The sequence below is a fragment of the Martes martes genome, assembly GCF_963455335.1.
Source record: "Martes martes genome assembly, chromosome: 1".
NCBI classification, from domain to species: domain Eukaryota; kingdom Metazoa; phylum Chordata; class Mammalia; order Carnivora; family Mustelidae; genus Martes; species Martes martes.
The window spans coordinates 135,133,221-135,137,702 of record NC_137888.1 but is presented as its reverse complement, the minus strand read 5'-3'; the positions used below and the strand labels follow the sequence as shown (position 1 = coordinate 135,137,702).

At 43.0% G+C, this 4,482-nt stretch overlaps 1 pseudogene across 1 annotated transcript; it reads left to right on the top strand.

Moving 5' to 3' along the window:
• The first annotated feature begins 330 nt into the window (after positions 1–330).
• Positions 331–912, top strand: LOC308356262 (small ribosomal subunit protein eS6-like; annotated as a pseudogene). Its single transcript has one exon. The product of its transcript is annotated as a small ribosomal subunit protein eS6-like (transcript).
• The last annotated feature ends 3,570 nt before the right edge of the window (positions 913–4,482 follow it).

The following is a 4,482-nucleotide window of genomic DNA, read 5'->3' as shown; positions in this document are numbered from 1 at the left end:
GTTAAAACTAGGTCATGGATACATGGGTAAAATCTCTCTATCTTGTGTGTTTGAAAATTTTCATTATAAAATATTTTTTAGAAGAGCTACACACTGGGTCAGAAAGTTGTATACAGCGAGGTACCAAGCTGTGAGCTTCAAACTGTAGCAGCTGCTACAGCACCAATAAATAGAAAATTCATGAACCTTTATTGCTCATCATCACTGAGGCATTGCTGCATAGATTGGGAAGGTTCCTCATATTTGGGGGAGGAGAATCCTGATGCAGTAAAACACAGGATCACATTCGCTCTTTTTTGTGGCTCATGGGAGGCAGTAGCCTGCTTCAGGATGGAGCTGAACATCTCCTTCCCAGCCACTGGCTGCCAGAAATTCACTGAAGTGGACGATGAATGCAAACTTCATACCTTTTATGAGAGGTATGCTGTCGCTGCTGTGGGTGAAGAAGGGAAGGGTGACGTGGTCTGAATCCGTGGTGGCGATGATAAACAAGACTTCCCCATGAAGCAGGCTGGCCTGACCCATGGCTGTGTCCACCTGCTGCTGAGTGAGGGGCATTTGTGCTACAGACCAAGGAGGACTGGAGAGAGAAAGTGCAAACCTGCTTGGGGTCGCATTGTGGATACAACCTCAGTATTCCCAGCTTGGTCATTGTAAAAGAAAGGGGGAGAAGGACATTCCTGGGCTTACCGCTGTGCCTCGTCACTTGGCATGCAAAGGAGCTACCAGGATCCACAGGCTTTTCAGTCTCTCTCAAGAAGACGATGTCCACCTGCATGTTGTGAGAAAGTCCCTGAATAAAGAAGCTAAAAAACCTAAACCAAAGCGCCCAAGACTCAGCACCTTGTTACCCCATGTGCCCTCCGACAGAGACGTCGGCGTATGGCTCTGAAGAAACAGCGCACGAAGTAAAACAAGCAAGAGGCCGCAGGACGGGCTAAACTTCCGGCCAAGAGAAGGAAGGAGACCGAAGGAAAACGCCCGCGACAGACTGTCCAGAGACAGAGGCTGTCTTCCCTGAGAGCTTCTACCTCTAAGTCTGAGGCCAGTCAACAATGAGGTTTTCTAGAGTTACAAATAAGATCAGACATTTAAAAAAGAAAAATAGGATCGCAGTCTTCGCTCTCTGCACAAACATATCCCAGATGCCACCCAACTCCCTCTCAATACAGCCGAGAGAATGATCAGAACCATAGAACCCCTGCTCTTCACCACATCTGCAGTTTCAAATACCTCCTGACCACAGCAGGCACTTTCTTATGGACAGTTCGTATTTTTTTTTTTTTAAAGATGTTATTTATTTATTTGACAGACAGAGATCACAAGCAGGCAGAGAGGCAGGAAGAGAGAGAGAGGGGAGGAAGCAGTCTCCCCACTGAGCAGAGAGCCCGATGCGGGGCTCGATCCCAGGACCCTGGGATCATGACCTGAGCTGAAGGCAGAGGCTTAACCCACTGAGCCACCCAGGCACCCCATGGACAGTTCGTATTTATCTAGTTCTATTTCCATGTTTTTCATCCCCCTCCAAACACTTGTCCATGGCCGCCTCTACTATGGTATATTTCTCACTCATATTACCTAACCGAACAATAATTACTTTTCCATAATATCGTGAATATCTCCCTACTCAGGAATAATGATACTCCCACCAGCTATTACTTTTTTCCTCCTAAAAAATGAACCCACATCTGCATGGGCCCAAACCCTTCTCTCCAACCAGTGTTCCCTCACTTCCCATCCCCCACAGGGGACCCACCCCCAGGCTGGGCTGACTCTGGGCAAACAGCCTTTGGTTTCACTTACTGAGCTACTAACTAAATACCGGGATTTAAGCATGAATACATCATTCATTGATCCAACAGACAATTGTGAAGCACCTATTATGTGTCATGTGTTACATGTACAAAAATAAATAAATTAGATAGCAACCTTGAAGATAGTCAAAGTCTAGCATGGGAGTTAAGTGCAAAAGCAATTGCAATAGGTTGGAGGGAAAAAAATGCAGTTAGATATGTATGCGAGGTAGAGTGACAACATTAATGAATATATACTTACTTCGACTTCTTGGAGTTAGGAGGTGGGACTATGAGGAGGGTGCTTCCAAAGATGAAAAAAATTCCTGATTCTGTCTCTGAAAGGTAGAGTAGCAGTTTGTCAGGCACGTATAAGAAAGCTCAGATATAAATTATAAAAACTCTGTGAAGCTAGAATTAATAAAGGGAAGTCATAAGAGATAAGGTTGGAGGAATAGAACGCGAAGCTTCTTAATGCCATAAACCTGGAGGTATATTCCGCAGAAAATATAAAGTCGCCAAAAGCTTTTAAGCAGGGCTGTCAAACAATAATGCTTGCATTTTAGAAAAATTCCCCTGTAGTAGAACAGGAGGACTCCGAAGGCTGGGGTAAGGCAACGGGAGCAGCTCCCGGCTGATCATCGTTGTCCAAAGACAACGCGCCCCCGAATAAAGGTGACAGCACTGGTGATTGGACTGGCCCATAAATGTACTTACTAGCCTTATTTAAATCTTTATTTCTGCCCCCAAAAGAGTATATTTACTCTACCAAGTTATCCTGGGAGACTATCAGGGAAAATCTGCGAGCAGATGACAAATAACTAGGAAATTCGTAAGAGTATGTGACCTGCTCTGTGCCCTATTATTCATTCCCAACCGATTTTCTCCCTTTCTCTCCCTCCCCACAAATCCTTCAGCAAGTTCAAGTTCCTCCCAGCCATTTCTTGGCTTCTTTCTTCCTAATTTGCTTTTTTTTTTTTCTTTAATTTTTGAGTCATCTCTACACCCAGGGTGGGCTCAAACTCACAACCCTGAGATCAAGAGTCACATGTTCTAACAACTAAACCAACAAGATGCCCCTCTTCCTAATTTTGAGCTCTGACCTTTATTACTCTTCAGCTGTTGATTTTATATCATAAAGGCTCCTAGTTCGAGAACAATGACTAAGTGGACCAAGGGTATCTGCCTGAGTGGACAAGGACGTAACACTGTGCTACACTGAAGTCAAGACTGATTTTGACAAGAATGAAAGCTTTCTACCTGCTGCCCCTATCTTATGGGATTTTTAGGGCTTGGAGAAATAGCCATTGTCTTTCTTAGAAATCCTGAATGCCCATGTGAGATTGGATGCCATTTAGATAAATGAGCCATTTATAGTGACGGCTCATATAACAGAATTATCCAGTTGGTTGCTCTGGAATTTGTTCATTTTATTTTTAAAGTTTGGTAGAATTTAGTTTTGTCCAAGTACTCTTCAAACTTTGTTGAGAAATTAAGTTCCAGGTGGTAAGATCCCAGATAAGTTTCAACAGGTATGGAAAAGCACCAGGAATGCTGTACATTTAATTAAGTGTTCATTGGTCAGTAACATGGGTATACTTCATCCTAAGATAAACACTGATGTGCACGGCAGTTCATTCTTCAAGAGAAAGGAGCCAGGTAATTCTTCAAAGCAGACAATTATAGAACCATGACTTACATGTTATTTGGTAACATGCTAAGCAGGATTCCTGCCACCGTCGCTGCATGGTCAATGTCTGTGTTGGCTACTTCGTCCTCCCCTTTCAGGAGCCTTGACCACTTCTCTTCCTGCCTCTGTTCCCCAAACTTCGAGAGCTAAGATAGTGTTTGCAGCTCTCCTAAGCCACCGACTTCAGCACTTTCCTCTGGTCAGCACCTTTTCCAAAATATCTCTTCCTCTAAAATTGCTCTTTCCTCTTCCTCCAATTCTCTCCAACCAAGACCATTAACCATTCCATCTTCTCAGCTACGTGTTAGAGGAAAGGCAATCATAATGCCTGATTAAAGCAATTCACACTCAAGTATAGGTGGTAGGTGCCTTAACTTACATCAAAGTTTTTAGACGAACCCATTATTCCAAATCATCTCCGATTGGTGGGATGCAGGAGGGAATTATTTTTGCAGTGTGCGGAGTTAGAGTTTTGCCTCATTGATTCATACTGGCCAGAGCCCCTACATCTAATTTTTCTTCCTCATAGAGATTTCTAAAGATGATGCATGCTATAGCCCCAGTTCACCAGGTAATAGATAAAGAACCTCAGCATGAAACCTGGCTTGTCTTTACATTTCTTACTCTCTGGTTGAGTTTCTTTTCTAGAATCATGTGCAGACTTTCAGACTTATTCTAGGTAGGCTTCTACAGCTTCTAGTATAGATAAAAATGCTGATTATCTATTGCACTGTTACCTTTGTCAAATAGCAAAATACCTAGCTTGAAAGTTAATATTAGATAAGAATAGTGCTGAAACAGTGACCACAATGACACTCTTAAGAGAGTAAATTAATATGGAAATCAAATAAAGGAGTGAGGTGCATCTTATGACATTATATTTTAACATCAGCTCATTATATATAGATGAACCTGCCCTTTAAAAACCGCAAACATTACCCACAAAAGGGGAACAAGTAGGAAACACACATGTGCAGGCACATGCACACACACACACAC